This window comes from Triticum urartu, chromosome 2A, assembly GCF_056163025.1.
Source record: "Triticum urartu cultivar PI428250 chromosome 2A, HENAU_Tu73, whole genome shotgun sequence".
NCBI classification, from domain to species: domain Eukaryota; kingdom Viridiplantae; phylum Streptophyta; class Magnoliopsida; order Poales; family Poaceae; genus Triticum; species Triticum urartu.
Genome location: NC_141874.1, coordinates 731,557,050 through 731,576,292, shown reverse-complemented (window position 1 = coordinate 731,576,292; position 19,243 = coordinate 731,557,050).

Below are 19,243 nucleotides of genomic sequence, written 5' to 3'. Positions count from 1 at the left end.
CGAAAGTATGAACCGTAGGCCTTGTTTCCACATATTGCAATACTGTTTACGCTCACTTTTATCACTTGTTACCTTGCTGCTTTTATTATTTCAGATTACAAATACCTTTATCTACTATCCACATACCACTTGTTTCACCATCTCTTCGCCGAACTAGTGCACCTATACAATCTACCATTGTATTGGGTGTGTTGGGGACACAAGAGACTCTTTGTTATTTGGTTGCAGGGTTTCTTGAGAGAGACCATCTGTTGGAAATATGCCCTAGAGGCAATAATAAAAGCATTATTATTATATTTCTTTGTTCATGATAATTGTCTTTATTCATGCTATAACTGTATTATCCGGAAATCGTAATACACGTGTGAATACATAGACCATAATATGTCCCTAGTAAGCCTCTAGTTGACTAGCTCGTTGATCAACAGATAGTCATGATTTCCTGGCTATGGACATTGGATGTCATTGATAACGGGATCACATCATTAGGAGAATGATGTGATGGACAAGACCCAATCCTAAGCATAGTACAAAGATCGTGTAGTTCGTTTGCTAGAGCTTTTCCAATGTCAAGTATCTTTTCCTTTGACCATGAGATCGTGTAACTCCCGGATACCGTAGGAGTGCTTTGGGTGTATCAAACGTCACAACGTAACTGGGTGACTATAAAGGTGCATTACAGGTATCTCCGAAAGTGTCTGTTGGGTTGACACGGATCGAGACTGGGATTTGTCACTCTGGATAACGGAGAGGTATCACTGGGCCCACTCGGTAATGCATCATCATTATGAGCTCAAGGTGACCAAGTGGTTGATCACGGGATCATGCATTACGGTACGAGTAAAGTGACTTGCCGGTAACGAGATTGAACAAGGTATTGGGATACCGACGATCGAATCTCGGGCAAGTAACATACCGATTGACAAAGGGAATTGTATACGGGGTTGATTAATCCTCGACATCGTGGTTCATCCGATGAGATCATCGTGGAGCATGTGGGAGCCATCATGGGTATCCAGATCCCGTTGTTGGTTATTGACCGGAGAGTCGTCTCGGTCATGTCTGCTTGTCTCCCGAACCCGTAGGGTCTACACACTTAAGGTTCGGTGACGCTAGGGTTATGAAGATATGAATATGCAGTAACCCGAATGTTGTTTGGAGTCCCGGATGAGATCCCGGACGTCACGAGGAGTTCTGGAATGGTCCGGAGGTAAAGAATTATATATAGGAAGTGCTGTTTCGGCCATCGGGACAAGTTTTGGGGTTATCGGTATTGTACCGGGACCACCGGAGGGGTCCCGGGGGCCCACCGGGTGGGGCCACCTGTCCCGGGGGGCCACATGGGCTGTAGGGGGTGCGCCTTGGCCTTCATGGGCCAAGGGCACCAGCCCTACTAGGCCCATGTGCCTAGGGTTTCCACCACGGAGGAGTCCAAGTGGTGGAAGGCACCCCGAGGTGCCTTGGGGGGAGGGAAACCCTCCCCTGGCCGCCGCACCTAGGAGATTGGATCTCCTAGGCTGCGCACCACCCCCCCTTGGCCCTCCTATATATAGTGGGGGAGAGGAGGGATTTCATAGCTCAGCCTTTGGTGCTTCCTCTCTCCCCGTTACGTCTCTCTCTCGTAGTATAGGCGAAGCCCTGCTACTGTGACGCCCTGCATCCACCACCACGCCGTCGTGCTGCTGGATCTTCATCAACCTCTCTTCCCCCCTTGCTGGATCAAGAAAGGAGGAGACGTCATCCGTTCCGTACGTGTGTTGAACGCGGAGGCACCGTCCGTTCGGTGCTTGATCATCGGTGATTTGAATCACGTCGTGTTCGACTACATCATCCCCGTTCTTTGAACGCTTCCGCTCGCGATCTACAAGGTACGTAGATGCATCTAATCACTCGTTGCTAGATGAACTCCTAGATGGATCTTGGTGAAACGAGTAGGAAAATTTTTGTTTTCTGCAACGTTCTCCAACAGTGGCATCATGAGCTAGGTCTATGCGTAGTTCTCTTGCATGAGTAGAACACAAAGTAGTTGTGGGCGTTGATTTTGTTCAATATGCTTGCCGTTACTAGTCTTATCTTGATTCGGCGGCATCGTGGGATGAAGCGGCCCGGACTGACCTTACACGTACTCTTACGTGAGACAGGTTCCACCGACTGACATGCACTAGTTGCATAAGGTGGCTAGCGGGTGTCTGTCTCTCCTACTTTAGTCGGATCGGATTCGATGAAAAGGGTCCTTATGAAGGGTAAATAGCAATTGGCATATCACGTTGTGGTCATTGCGTAGGTAAGAAACGTTCTTGCTAGAAACCCATAGCAGCCACGTAAAACATGCAAACAACAATTAGAGGACGTCTAACTTGTTTTTGCAGGGTATGCTATGTGATGTGATATGGCCAAAAGGATGTGATGAATGATATATGTGATGTATGAGATTGATCATGTTCTTGTACAAGGAATCACAACTTATATGTCGATGAGTATGACGATCTACAAGGATGATCATGGAGCCCCAAGATGGAGATCAAAGGAGCTATGTGATATTGGCCATATCATGTCACTATTATTAATTGATTACATGTGATGTTTATCATGTTTTGCATCTTGTTTACTTAAAACGACGGTAGTAAATAAGATGATCCCTTACAACAATTTCAAGAAGTGTTCTCCCCTAACTGTGCACCGTTGCTACAGTTCGTCGCTTCGAAGCACCACGTGTTAATCGGGTGTGATAGATCCTTTCGTTCACATACAACGGGTGTAAGAAGTTTTACACATGCAAAAACACTTAGGGTTAACTTGACGAGCCTAAGCATGTGAAGACATGGCCTCAGAACACAGAGACCGAAAGGTCGAACACGAGTCGTATGGAAGATACGATCAACATGGAGATGTTCACCGACGATGACTAGTCCGTCTCACGTGTTAATCGGACACGGATTAGTTGACTTGGATCGTGTAACACTTGGATGACTAGAGGGATGTCTAATCTGAGTGGGAGTTCATTAATAATTTGATTAGATGAACTTAATTATCATGAACTTAGTCTAAAATCTTTACAATATGTCCTGTAGATCAAATGGCCAACGTTGTATTCAATTTCAACGCGTTCCTAGAGAAAACCAAGCTGAAAGACGATGGCAGCAACTATACGGACTGGGTCTGGAACCTGAGGATCATCCTCATAGCTGCCAAGAAAGATTATCTCCTACAAGCACCGCTAGGTGATCCACCCGTCCCACAGAACCAAGACGCTATGAACGCTTGGCAGACACGTACTGATGACTACTCCCTCGTTCAGTGCGGCATGCTTTACAGCTTAGAGCCGGGGCTCCAAAAGCGTTTTGAGAGACATGGAGCATATGAGATGTTCGAAGAGCTAAAAATGGTTTTTCAAGCTCATGCCTGGATCGAGAGATATGAAGTCTCCGATAAGTTCTTCAGCTGTAAGATGGAGGAAAATAGTTCTGTCAGTGAGCACATACTCACTATGTCTGGGTTACATAACCGCTTGACTCAGCTGGGAGTTAATCTCCCGGATGACGCGGTCATTGACAGAATCCTCCAGTCGCTTCCACCAAGCTACAAGAGCTTTGTGATGAACTTCAATATGCAGGGGATGGTAAAGACCATTCCTGAAGTATTTGCTATGCTGAAATCAGCAGAGGTAGAAGTCAAGAAGGAACATCAAGTGTTGATGATGAATAAAACCACTAAGTTCAAGAAGGGCAAGGGTAAAAAGAACTTCAAGAAGGACGGCAAGGAAGTTGCTGCGCCCGGCAAGCAAGATGTCGGGAAGAAGTCAAAGAATGGACCCAAGCCTGAGACAGAGTGCTTTTATTGCAAAGGGAAGGGTCACTGGAAGCGGAACTGCCCTAAATACTTAGCGGATAAGAAGGCCGGCAACACCAAAGGTATATTTGATATACATGTGATTGATGTGTACCTTACCAGTACTCGTAGTAACTCCTGGGTATTTGATACCGGTGCCGTTACTCATATTTGTAACTCACCACAGGAGCTGCGGAATAAACGGAAACTGGAGAAGGACGAGGTGACGATGCGAGTCGGGAATGGTTCCAAGGTCGATGTGATCGCCGTCGGCACGCTACCTCTACATTTACCTACGGGATTAGTTATAAACCTCAATAATTGTTATTTAGTGCCATGTCTGAGCATGAACATTGTATCAGGATCTCGTTTAATACGAGATGGCTACTCATTTAAATCCGAGAATAATGGTTGTTCTATTTATATGAGAGATATGTTTTATGGTCATGCTCCGATAGTCAATGGTTTATTCTTAATGAATCTCGAGCGTATTACTACACATATTCATAGTGTGAATACCAAAAGATGTAAAGTTGATAATGATAGTCCCACATACTTGTGGCACTGCCGCCTTGGTCACATAGGTGTCAAACGCATGAAGAAGCTCCATGCAGATGGACTTTTAGAATCTCTTGATTATGAATCATTTGACACGTGCGAACCATGCCTCATGGGAAAAATGACCAAGACTCCGTTCTCAGGAACAATGGAGCGAGCAACCAACTTATTGGAAATCATACATACTGATGTGTGCGGTCCAATGAGTGTTGAGGCTCGCGGTGGCTATCGTTATGTTCTCACCCTCACTGATGACTTAAGTAGATATGGGTATGTCTACTTAATGAAACACAAGTCTGAAACCTTTGAAAAGTTCAAGGAATTTCAGAGTGAAGTTGAGAATCAACGTGACAGGAAAATCAAGTTTCTACGATCAGATCGTGGAGGAGAATACTTGAGTCACGAATTTGGCACACACTTAAGAAAATGTGGAATAGTTTCACAACTAACGCCGCCTGGAACACCTCAGCGTAATGGTGTGTCCGAACGTCGTAATCGCACTTTATTAGATATGGTGCGATCTATGATGTCTCTTGCCAATTTACCGTTATCTTTTTGGGGCTATGCTTTAGAGACTGCCGCATTCACTTTAAATAGGGCTCCGTCGAAATCCGTTGAGACGACACCGTATGAATTATGATTTGGGAAGAAACCTAAGCTGTCGTTTCTAAAAGTTTGGGGATGCGATGCTTATGTCAAGAAACTTCAACCTGAAAAGCTCGAACCCAAGTCGGAAAAATGCGTCTTCATAGGATACCCTAAAGAAACTTATGGGTATACCTTCTACCTCAGATCTGAAGGCAAGATCTTTGTTGCAAGGAATGGATTCTTTCTAGAGAAAGAATTTCTCTCGAAAGAAGTAAGTGGGAGGAAAGTAGAGCTTGATGAAGTATTACCTCTTGAACCGGTAAATGGCGCAACTCAAGAAAATGTTCCTGAGGTGCCTGCACTGACTAGAGAGGAAGTTAATGATGATGATCAAGATACTTCTGATCAAGCTCCTACTGAAATTCGAAGGTCCACAAGGACACGTTCCGCACCAGAGTGGTACGGCAACCCTGTCTTGGAAATCATGTTGTTAGACAACAGTGAACCTTCGAACTATGAAGAAGCGATGGCGGGCCCGGATTCCGACAAATGGCTAGAAGCCATGAAATCCGAGATAGGATCCATGTATGAAAACGAAGTATGGACTTTGACTGACTTGCCCGTTGAACGGCGAGCCATAGAAAATAAATGGATCTTTAAGAAGAAGACAGACGCGGATGGTAATGTGACCATCTATAAAGCTAGGCTTGTCGCTAAGGGTTATCGACAAGTTCAAGGGGTTGACTACAATGAGACTTTCTCACCGGTAGCGAAGCTGAAGTCCGTCCGAATCATGTTAGAGATTGCCGCATTCTATGATTATGAAATATGGCAAATGGACGTCAAAACGGCATTCCTTAATGGTTTCCTTAAGGAAGAATTGTATATGATGCAGCCGGAAGGTTTTGTTGATCCTAAGAATGCTAACAAGGTGTGCAAGCTCCAACGCTCGATTTATGGGCTGGTGCAAGCATCTCGGAGTTGGAACATTCGCTTTGATGAGATGATCAAAGCGTTTGGGTTTACGCAGACTTATGGAGAAGCCTGCGTTTACAAGAAAGTGAGTGGGAGCTCTGTAGCATTTCTCATATTATATGTAGATGACATACTTTTGATGGGAAATGATATAGAACTCTTGGACAGCATCAAGGCCTACTTGAATAAGAGTTTTTCAATGAAGGACCTTGGAGAAGCTGCTTATATATTAGGCATCAAGATCTACAGAGATAGATCAAGACGCCTCATAGGTCTTTCACAAAGCACATACCTTGATAAGATTTTGAAGAAGTTCAAAATGGATCAGTCCAAGAAAGGGTTCTTGCCTGTTTTGCAAGGTATGAAATTGAGCTCAGCTCAATGTCCGACCACGGCAGAAGAGATAGAAGAGATGAGTGTCATCCCCTATGCCTCAGCCATAGGTTCTATTATGTATGCCATGCTGTGTACCAGACCTGATGTAAACCTTGCCGTAAGTTTGGTAGGAAGGTACCAAAGTAATCCCGGCAAGGAACACTGGACAGCGGTCAAGAATATCCTGAAGTACCTGAAAAGGACTAGGGAAATGTTTCTCGTTTATGGAGGTGACGAAGAGCTCGTCGTAAAGGGTTACATCGACGCTAGCTTCGACACAGATCTGGATGACTCTAAGTCACAAACCGGATACGTGTATATGTTGAATGGTGGAGCAGTGAGCTGGTGCAGCTGCAAACAGAGCGTCGTGGCGGGATCTACATGTGAAGCGGAGTACATGGCAGCCTCGGAGGCTGCACATGAAGCTATATGGGTGAAGGAGTTCATCACCGACCTAGGAGTCATACCCAATGCGTCGGGGCCAATCAAACTCTTTTGTGACAACACTAGAGCTATTGCACTTGCCAAGGAGCCCAGGTTTCACAAGAAGACAAGGCACATCAAGCGTCGCTCCAACTCCATTCGTGAAAATGTTCAAAATGGAGACATAGAGATTTGTAAAGTACATACGGACCTGAATATAGCAGATCCGTTGACTAAACCTCTCCCTAGGGCAAAACATGATCAACACCAGAATTCCATGGGTGTTCGATTCATCACAATGTAACTAGATTATTGACTCTAGTGCAAGTGGGAGACTGTTGGAAATATGCCCTAGAGGAAATAATAAAAGCATTATTATTATATTTCTTTGTTCATGATAATTGTCTTTATTCATGCTATAACTGTATTATCCGGAAATCGTAATACACGTGTGAATACATAGACCATAATATGTCCCTAGTAAGCCTCTAGTTGACTAGCTCGTTGATCAACAGATAGTCATGATTTCCTGGCTATGGACATTGGATGTCATTGATAACGGGATCACATCATTAGGAGAATGATGTGATGGACAAGACCCAATCCTAAGCATAGTACAAAGATCGTGTAGTTCGTTTGCTAGAGCTTTTCCAATGTCAAGTATCTTTTCCTTTGACCATGAGATCGTGTAACTCCCGGATACCGTAGGAGTGCTTTGGGTGTATCAAACGTCACAACGTAACTAGGTGACTATAAAGGTGCATTACAGGTATCTCCGAAAGTGTCTGTTGGGTTGACACGGATCGAGACTGGGATTTGTCACTCCGGATAACGGAGAGGTATCACTGGGCCCACTCGGTAATGCATCATCATTATGAGCTCAAGGTGACCAAGTGGTTGATCACGGGATCATGCATTACGGTACGAGTAAAGTGACTTGCCGGTAACGAGATTGAACAAGGTATTGGGATACCGACGATCGAGTCTCGGGCAAGTAACATACTGATTGACAAAGGGAATTGTATACGGGGTTGATTAATCCTCGACATCGTGGTTCATCCGATGAGATCATCGTGGAGCATGTGGGAGCCATCATGGGTATCCAGATCCCGCTGTTGGTTATTGACCGGAGAGTCGTCTCGGTCATGTCTGCTTGTCTCCCGAACCCGTAGGGTCTACACACTTAAGGTTCGGTGACGCTAGGGTTATGAAGATATGAATATGCAGTAACCCGAATGTTGTTCGGAGTCCCGGATGAGATCCCGGACGTCACGAGGAGTTCTGGAATGGTCCGGAGGTAAAGAATTATATATAGGAAGTGCTGTTTCGGCCATCGGGACAAGTTTCGGGGTTATCGGTATTGTACCGGGACCATCGGAGGGGTCCCGGGGGCCCACCGGGTGGGGCCACCTGTCCCGGGGGGCCACATGGGCTGTAGGGGGTGCGCCTTGGCCTTCATGGGCCAAGGGCACCAGCCCTACTAGGCCCATGCGCCTAGGGTTTCCACCACGGAGGAGTCCAAGTGGTGGAAGGCACCCCGAGGTGCCTTGGGGGGGAGGGAAACCCTCCCCTGGCCGCCGCACCTAGGATATTGGATCTCCTAGGCTGCGCACCAGCCCCCCTTGGCCCTCCTATATATAGTGGGGGAGAGGAGGGATTTCATACCTCGGCCTTTGGTGCTTCCTCTCTCCCCGTTACGTCTCTCTCTCGTAGTATAGGCGAAGCCCTGCTACTGTGACGCCCTGCATCCACCACCACGCCGTCGTGCTGCTGGATCTTCATCAACCTCTCTTCCCCCCTTGCTGGATCAAGAAAGGAGGAGACGTCATCCGTTCCGTACGTGTGTTGAACGCGGAGGCACCGTCCGTTCGGTGCTTGATCATCGGTGATTTGAATCACGTCGTGTTCGACTACATCATCCCCGTTCTTTGAACGCTTCCGCTCGCGATCTACAAGGTACGTAGATGCATCTAATCACTTGTTGCTAGATGAACTCCTAGATGGATCTTGGTGAAACGAGTAGGAAAATTTTTGTTTTCTGCAACGTTCTCCAACACCATCTTCATCCTACGCCTCCTACGGAATGATAAACCTTAGGTCATCCACTTGAGGGAAATTTGCTACTGTCCTACAAATCTCTGCACTTGGAGGCCCAAAAACGTCTACAAGAAGAAGGTTGTGTAGTAGACATCACCCACCGATTGATGTTAATGCAAGGAGTAGGGATTGCCATGCAACAGATGCACTAGAGCTATAAATGTATGAAAGCTCAACAAAAGAAACTAAGTGGGTGTGCATCCAACTTGCTTGCTCACGAAGACCTAGGGCACTTGAGGAGGCCCATTGTTGGAATATACAAGCCAAGTTCTATAATGAAAATTTCCCACTAGTATATGAAAGTGACAAAACAAGAGACTCTCTATCATGAAGATCATGGTGCTTCTTTGAAGCACAAGTGCGGCAAAGGATAGTAGCATTGTCCCTTCTCTCTTTTTCTCTCATTTTTTTATTTAGGCCTTTCTCTTTTTTTATGTGTGGCCTTTCTTTTTTTTTATTTCCTCACTTGGGACAATGCTCTAGAAAATGATAATCATCACACTTCTATTTATTTACAACTCAATGATTACAACTCGATGCTAGAACAAAAGATGACTCTATATGAATGCCTCCGGCGGTGTACCGGGATATGCAATGAATCAATAGTGACATGTATGAAAGAATTATGAACGGTGGCTTTGCCACAAATACTATGTCAACTACATGATCATGCTAAGCAATATGACAATGATGAATGTGTCATGAAAAACGGAATGGTGGAAAGTTGCATGGCAATATATCTCTGAATGGCTATGGAAATGCCATAATAGGTAGGTATGGTGGATGTTTTGAGGAAGATATAGGGAGGTTTATGTGTGAAAGAGCATATCATATCATGGGGTTTGGATGCACGGGCGAAGTTTGCACCAACTCCCGATGTGAGAAAGGGCAATGCACGGTACCGAAGAGGCTAGCAATGATGAAGGGTGAGAGTGCGTATAATCCATGGACTCGGCATTAGTCATAAAGAACTCACATACTTATTGCAAAAATCTACAAGTCATCAAAAACGTCGGCACTATGCGCATGCTCCTAGGGGGACAGATTGGTAGGAAAAGACCATCGCTCGTCCCCGACCGCCACTCATAAGGAAGACAATCAAAAACACCTCATGTTTCAAATTTGTTACATAATGTTTACCATACGTGCATGCTACGGGACTTTCAAACTTCAACACAAGAACTTCTCAAATTCACAACTACTCAACTAGCACGACTTTGATATTATTACCTCCATATCTCAAAACAATCATCAAGCATCAAACATCTCTTAGTATTCAAAACACTCCTAGGAATTTTTTTACTAATCTTGAATACCTGGCATATGAGGATTATTTAAGCAAATTACCATGCTATTTAAGACTCTCAAAATAATCTAAGTGAAGCATGAGAGATCAATAGTTTCTATAAAACAAATCCACCACCGTGTTCTAAAAGATATAAGTGAAGTATTAGAGCAAAACTATATAACTCAAAAGATATAAGCGAAGCACATAGAGTATTCTAACAAATTCCAAATCATGTATGGCTCTCTCAAAAGGTGTGTACAGCAAGGATGATTGTGGTAAACTAACGAATAAATACTCAAATAATACAAGACGCTCCAAGCAAAACACATATCATGTGGTGAATAAAAATATAGGTCCAAGTAAAGTTACCGATAGAAGTAGACGAAAAGAGGGGATGCCTTCCGGGGCATCCCCAAGTTTTGGCTTTTAGCTGTCCTTAGATTATATTGGGGGTGCCATGGGCATCCGCAAGCTTAGGCTCTTTCCATTCCTTGTTCCATTATCCATCAAATCTTTACCCAAAACTTGAAAACTTCACAACACAAAACTTAAAGTAGAAAATCTCGTGAGCTCCGTTAGCGAAAGAAAACAAAAAACCACTTCAAGGTACTGTAATGAACTCATTCTTTATTTATATTGGTGTTAAAACTACTGTATTCCAACTTCTCTATGGTTTATAAACTATTTTACTAGCCATAGATTCATCAAAATAAGCAAACAACACACGAAAAACAGAATCTGTCAAAAACAGAACAGTCTGTAGTAATCTGTAGCTAGCGCAAGATCTGGAACCACAAAAATTTTAAAATAAATTGATGGACGTCAGGAATTTATCTATTAATCATCTTCAAAAATAATTAACTAAATAGAACTTTCCAAATAAAAATGGCAGCAGTTCTCGTGAGCGCTAAAGTTTCTGTTTTTTACAGCAAGATTAACAAGACTTTCCCCAAGTCTTCCCAACGGTTCTACATGGCACAAACACTAATTAAACACAAAAAACACAACCTAAACAGAGGATAAATAAATTATTTATTACTAAACAGGAGCAAAAAGTAAGGAATAAAAATAAAATTGGGTTGCCTCCCAACAAGCGCTATCGTTTAACGCCCCTAGCTAGGCATAACAAGCAAGGATAGATCTAGATATTGCCATCTTTGGTAGGCAATTCTTCAATGAGGCATATACCATCTTTAGGAATTTCTTTCTTTTTATTTATTATCAATCTTTTAGGCACAAGATCGAAAAATTCATTTGTAACGAATGATTCCTTAATGATACCAAAAAGATTGGGATGAATACTTATAGATTTGAGATCTGCAGTTTCCTTAGAGGATTCACCCTTATTTTTAGGAACATATATAAGCTTGGAAATTTTAGTGGGAGGGCTTGGAGTATTCTTTATGGAATAAAAAGCGGTTCCCAAGTTGGTAATAATATCCTCAAGTTTATCGATCCTAGTGGAATCATGATTTATTTTCTCATTAACTATGGGTTCCTTCTCTTTAATATTTTTCAAAGTGACTCCTACTTTAGATCCATATTGAGAGATTCGGTTGTGGATCTTTTTATCCAAATTTTCAATTAACTCTACGGTAGCAACCTTATTTTCAATCATTTCGAGCCTTTGCACTACATGCTCCAAAGTTAATACAGTTCCATTAACCAAAAGAGGGGGTGAGCCAAACAAACCTATCATAGTATTATAAGAATCAAAAGTATGGCTACCCAAGAAGTTCCCTCCAGTAATAGTATCAAGGATATATCTGTGCCAAGGAGTTACGCCTACATAAAAATAGCGAAGAAGAACGGAAGTAGATTGCTTCCTGGTAGATCTATTTTGAGCATTGCAAATTCTATACCAAGCATCTTTTAGATTTTCTCCCTCCCTTTGCTTAAAATTTAGAATTTCATTCTCGGGGGACAACGGAGAAGATAAGGGACTAGCCATAACGACAAGCAAACAAAAAGCAAGCGGGCAAAAAGAAACAAATAGAGAAAGAGAGGGAGGATAGAGAGAGAGGGCGAATAAAACGGCAAGGGTGAAGTGGGGGAGAGGAAAACGATAGGCAAATGGCAAATAATGTAATGCGGGAGATAGGGATTGTGATGGGTACCTGGTATATTGACTTTTGCGTAGACTCCCCGGCAACGACGCCAGAAATGGCTCGTTGTAGGGAGTCAAATCTTGACTTGCGCGAACCTCCCCGGCAATGGCGCCAGAAATCCTTCTTGCTACCTCTTGAGCATTGTGTTGGTTTCCCCGAAGAGGAAGGGATGATGTAGCAAAGTAGCGTAAGTATTTCCCTCAGTTTTTGAGAACCAAGGTATCAATCCAGTAGGAGGCTACGCGCGAGTCCCTCGTACCTGCACAAAACAAATAAATCCTCGCAACCAACGCGATAAGGGGTTGTCAATCCCTACAGGCCAGTTACGAGAGTGAGATCTGATAGATATGATAAGATAATATTTTTGGTGTTTTTATGATAAAGATGTAAAGTAAAATAAAAGCAAAGTAGAAAGCAAAGGAAATAACTAAGTATTGTAAGATTAATATGATGAAGATAGGCCTGGGGGCCATAGGTTTCACTAGTGGCTTCTCTCAAGAGCATAGGTATTCTATGGTGGGTGAACAAATTACTGTTGAGCAATTGACAGAATTGAGCATAGTTATGAGAATATCTAGGTATGATCATGTATATATGCATCACGTCCGAGACAAGTAGACCGACTCCTGCCTGCATCTACTACTATTACTCCACTCATCGACCGCTATCTAGCATGCATCTAGAGTATTAAGTTAATGAAAACAGAGTAATGCCTTAAGCAAGATGACATGATGTAGAGGGATAAAATCATGCAATATGATGAAAACCCCATCTTGTTATCCTCGATGGCAACAATACAATACGTGCCTTGCTGCCCCTACTGTCACTGAGAAAGGACACCGCAAGATTGAACCCAAAGCTAAGCACTTGTCACATTGCAAGAAAGATCAATTTAGTAGGCCAAACCAAACTGATAATTCGAAGAGACTTGCAAAGATAACCAATCATACATAAAAGAATTAAGAGAAGATTCAAATATTGTTCATAGATAGACTTGATCATAAACCCACAATTAATCGGTCTCAACAAACACACCGCAAAAAGAAGATTACATCAAATAGATCTCCACAAGAGAGGGGGAGAACATTGTATTGAGATCCAAAAAGAGATAAGAAGCCATCTAGCTAATAACTATGGACCCGTAGGTCTGAGGTGAACTACTCACACTTCATCGAAGGGGCTATGGTGATGATGTAGAAGCCCTCCATGATCGATGCCCCCTCGGCGGAGCTCCGGAACAGGCCCCAAGATGGGATCTCGTGGATACATAAAGTTGCGGCGGTGGAATTAGGGTTTTGGCTCCGTATCTGATTGTTTGGGGGTATGTAGGTATATGTAGGAGGAAGGAGTACGTCGGTGGAGCAACAGGGGGCCCACGAGGGTGGAGGGCGCGCCTGGGGGGGGGGGGGGGGGGGGTAGGCGCGCCCCCTACCTCGTGGCATCCTCTCTTGTTTCTTGACGTAGGGTCCAAGTCTCCCGGGTCTTGTTCGTTGAGAAAATCACGTTCCCAAAGGTTTCATTCTGTTTGGACTCCATTTGATATTCCTTTTCTTCGAAACCCTAAAATAGGCAAAAAAAACAGCAATTCTGGGCTGGGCCTCCGGTTAGTAGGTTAGTCCCAAAAATAATATAAAAGTGGATAATAAAGCCCAATAATGCCCAAAACAGTAGATAATATAGCATGGAGCAATCAAAAATTATAGATACGTTGGAGACGTATCAATGTAGAGTCCTGAGCTTTGAGCTTGAGCCAATTCTTTGTCCTTAGCATTTTGAGGGGTCCACTTTTGTCATCCATGCCATGCCAATCATTGAGCTTTCCTGAAATGTTTATCTTTGAAATAGCATTAGCTCAATGAACTATATGTTGTTAGGAATTTCCAAAACCACCCAGGGATATTTGCACTTTCAAAGGGTGAAGGTACGGGAGACGCGGACGGGCTGTGTAAACAAGACGTCGGAGGCCACGGTTTCCACCATACCAGCGGCCAGTGGCCGTCTACCAATTCGTGTCAGCGTTTGCTCATGCAAACGTATCATGCGCATAATCTACTCAGCGCACCTGCAACTGGAAAGGGGACTGCTCTGTGTCTCACTGTTTCACCACTCTGATAGAAAAAAACACATTTAGTTAACTTATTAATGCCATCACTCTGATCACATTTAGTTTAACATGTCATCGTGTTGGCTCAGCAGAGTGCAGAGTGATGAAATTCAGAGCACATTCGCCATGAACGATCTCCAGATCAACTCCGAGCAACATAAAGTACTTGCAACTAATGCAGAGCATACAACGTCAAAATAATCATCAGAGGATAATATGTTGTAGGGATAATTGATTTTATGCCACTAGTTGGTCACAGTCGGCAGGTTTACTCCTAGTTTCCGAAAACACTCGTTCACGTCCAAACCACTCTATTCGTCTTATGCTTTTTCCCTTTGACCGTTTGCCCATCATTTCAAAAAAATCATAACAAATTCATAGTAGCTCAGAAAAATGCGAATAAGATATCAAAATGTTAAGAAAAACATCACGTATATGTGCATGTGATTTTCACTCATGAAAAAAGTGTTGGGAAATCCCCATCTTAGTTTGAGCTCATATGATCTCAATGCAAATAGTAAAATCTGAAACAAATTGAAGAACAATTTAAAAAATTCTTAATTTTTTGTGGCAAACATTGGCCAATGTTTCCAGTGCTTGCCAAGTTTCATCAGGGAATGATAGTCATGGAAGTCGTGGCCAAAATGTTAAAATATATTGCCCAGCTCCCTTCATCAGTTCAGACTTTTGAATGAGTTGGCTGGAGCATGAATTCAATATGGTATCAGAGCCAAGAGGTCTTGAGTTCAAGACCCTGCCAACGCAGTATTAAATAAAAACGATTCTACGGCCTACATCGACCCCACGTCCAAATACTAAAATAGCCTAGACATGAGGGGGAGAGTTAAAATATATTGCCCGCCTCCCTTCATCAGTTCGGACTTTTGAATGAGTTGGCTGGAGCATGAATTCAATTCAAAACACAAAATTAGCACTCCAAAATGCTTTTGTTTTGGAGCATGGGTTTTGTTTCTTTCACCACGACTTCCACGAATGTCATTACCTTATGAAACTTGACAAGAACTCAAAACATTGGTCAATGTTTGCCACCATTTTTTTTAGAATTTTTAGAAGTTGTTTTCAATTTTTGGATTTTACTATTCATGTTGAGTTCATAGGAGCTCAATATGAGATGGGGACCTTCTAACACATTTTTCATGAATGCAAATGACATGCACATATAGATGAAGTTTTTCTGAATATTTTGATATCTTATTCACATTTTTCTGAGTTAGTATGAATTTGTTATGATTTTTTTAAAGTAACGGTCAAAGGTCAAAAGTATAAGACGAGCAAAATGATTTGGGCAGGAACGAGTGTTTTTGGAAACTAGAGATAAACTTGCCGAGGGGGACACAACTAAGGGCACATAATTAATTATCCATATGTTGTACGGAATTGCTAAGACGCATCTAGATGTTGTTTAAGTATGTCACATCTAAGTTTTTCACCGTTGGATCTATTCTGCTGTAATTATCGTTCAGGGTTGATTTGCGTCCCGCCAGCGTGTCCCGCGTCGCTCGCACACATAGCTATCACTCGATCGTTGCTTTTTTTCGTCCGGCCGCGTGTTGCACGAGCCAGCCTATTTTTCGTACTTGATTTTGCCTTTTCTGACTGCCTTGTAACAATTCAACGAGGCTATTGGTTTCTATTGCCCATACGTTACACATCTCACTCCTTGTTGTCTTGCTTTTATTCTTCCACTTGAGATTTTTCTCTTTTTCTCTTTTATAATTCATGATCTTTTTAGCATGTGAGGCACTTTTTGAAGTGGGTGGACACTTAATAAAATATACTATTTTTTAACACTTTCAGCAAAAATTGTTTTTTAAAATTCATGAACATTTAAAAAATATTTGAACAGTTTTGAAATCGGATTTGCTAAATTTCATGAATAATTTAACAATGTCATATCTAAGTTCTAGCCCGTTCAATTTATTTGTTGTAATCTTTCGCGCAAATTTGGCCCCACATCTTTTTTGTCGCGCACATCACATGTCATCGTGATGTTTAGTTGTCGGATGGTTTTTGTTAGGCCATTTTTGTTCGACCTCTATTTTTGTTTTTTATGCAATTTTCATGTATTTTTTGTCGTTTGTTTTTGTCCTGTTTTATAGAAGCAGAACACTATATTGGTTGCCTCTACGATCACCTCCATTTTGCGGTTTCTTTGCCTCTCTTCATTCCTTCTCTCTCCATTTCCCCTTTTTCTTTCATTATAGTCGACACCCTTTTTTGTGCAACACTTTTTTTGCCCCAGTTGTAATTCACCCTTAACTTGCAATTGGACCAACCTTTTTTCTGACTCAGTTGCAAGTCCACTATTAATTTGCAATTGGGTCCGACCTTTTTTTGTTTGCAGTTGCAAGTCCACCCTCGACTCGCAACTGTGCTTGGTGTTTCGTTTGTATCGCAACTGGGGTTGACTCTTTTTTTTTGCATTAGTTGCGAGTCCACCCACCATGTAACTATGTCTGACTTTTTAGACTTCGTTGCAAGTCCACCATCAACTAGCAACTAGGGGTCCAACTTTTTTCTTCCAGTTGCAAGTCAACCATCGACTCACAACTGGACTCTTGATCTTTTTTTGTTGCAATTACAAGTCAACCAATGACGCCCAATTATGCGTGGCCATTTTTTTCTAGTTGGAAGTCCAACATTGGCATGCAACTTGGCTCTTGATTTTTTGTTCGAGTTGCAAGTCTAGCCTTGACTTGCAATTGAGCCCGGAATTTTTTGACTCAATTGCAAGTCAACCCTCGACTCGCAACTGGGCTTATTTCATTTGTATCACAACTGGGCTCAACTCTCTTTTTATGCATTAGTTGCAAATCCACCCTCAACTTGTAACTAGGTCTGACTTTTTTTCGCCTCAGCTGCAAGTCCACCATCCACTCGCAACTAGGGGCTAACTTTTTGTACCAATTTGCAAGTCCACCAACCACTCGCAATTGGGTCAACTCATAACTAGGCTCTTGATCGTTGTTTTTTGCCGCAGTTGCAAGTCAACCAACGACTCGCAATTGGGTCCGATCCTTTTTTTCGTCCCAGTTGCAAGTGTTGGAAATATGCCCTAGAGGCAATAATAAAAGCATTATTATTATATTTCCTTGTTCATGATAATTGTCTTTATTCATGCTATAATTGTGTTATCCAGAAATTGTAATACATGTGTGAATAACAGACACCAACATGTCCCTAGTAAGCCTCTAGTTGACTAGCTCGTTGATCGACAAGAGAGTCATGGTTTCCTGACTATGGACATTGGATGTCATTGATAACGAGATCACATCATTAGGAGAATGATGTGATGGACAAGACCCAATCCTAAACATAGCATAAAGATCGTATAGTTCGTTTGCTAGAGTTTTTCCAATGTCAGTATCTTTTCCTTAGACCATGAGATCGTGTAACTCCCGGATACCGTAGGAGTGCTTTGGGTGTACCAAACGTCACAACGTAACTGGGTGACTATAAAGGTAGACTACGGGTATCTCCGAAAGTGTCTGTTGGGTTGACACGGATCAAGACTGGGATTTGTCACTCCGTATGACGGAGAGGTATCACTGGACCCACTCGATAATGCATCATCATAATGAGCTCAAAGTGACCAAGTGTCTGGTCACGGGATCATGCATTACGGTACGAGTAAAGTGACTTGCCGGTAACGAGATTGAACGAGGTATTGGGATACCGATGATCGAATCTCGGGCAAGTAACATATCGATTGACAAAGGGAATTGTATACGGGGTTGCATGAATCCTCGACATCGTGGTTCATCCGATGAGATCATCATGGAATATGTGGGAGCCAACATGGGTATCCAGATCCCGCTGTTGGTTATTGACCGGAGAGTCGTCTCGGTCATGTCTGCATATCTCCCGAACCCGTAGGGTCTACACACTTAAGGTTCGGTAACGCTAGGGTTGTAGGGATATGTATATGCAGTAACCCGAATGTTGTTCAGAGTCCCGGATGAGATCCCGGACGTCACGAGGAGTTCCGGAATGGTCCGGAGGTAAAGAATTATATATAGGAAGTGCTGTTTCGGCCATCGGGACAAGTTTCGGGGTCACCGGTATTGTACCGGGACCACCGGAAGGGTCCCGGGGGCCCACGGGGTGGGGCCACCTGCCCCGGGGGGCCACATGGGCTGTAGGGGTGCGCCTTGGCCTACATGGGCCAAGGGCACCAGCCCCAAGGGCCCATGCGCCTAGGGTTTCACAAAAGGGAAGAGTCCCAATAGTGGAAGGCACCTCCTAGGTGCCTTGGGGGGGAGGGAAACCTCCCTGGCCGCCGCCCCCCTAGGAGATTGGATCTCCTAGGGCCGGCGCCCCCCCCCCCTTGGCCCTCCTATATATAGTGGGGGAAGGAGGGCTTTTCACACACGCCTTTGGTTGCCTCCTTCTCCCTCTCCAACACCTCCTCCTCCTCCATAGTGCTTGGCAAAGCCCTGACGGAGTACTGCAGCTCCACCATCACCACGCCGTCGTGCTGCTGCTGGAGCCATCTTCCTCAACCTCTCCTTTCCCCTTGCTGGATCAAGAAGAAGGAGACGTCACGCTGACCGTACGTGTGTTGAACGCGGAGGTGCCGTCCGTTCGGTACTAGGATCTCCGGTGATTTGGATCACATCGTGTTCGACTACATCATCCCCGTTCTTTGAATGCTTCCGCTCGCGATCTACAAAGGTATGTAGATGCATCCGATTACTCGTTGCTAGATGAACTCATAGATGGATCTTGGTGAAACCGTAGGAAAATTTTTGTTTTCTGCAACGTTCCCCAACAGCAAGTCCCTCACTAACATGCGACTGTGCCGGTGATCTTTTTTGGCCCAGCTGGAAGTACATCCTTGACTCGCAACTGATGTTTTTAATACAATTACAGTTGATC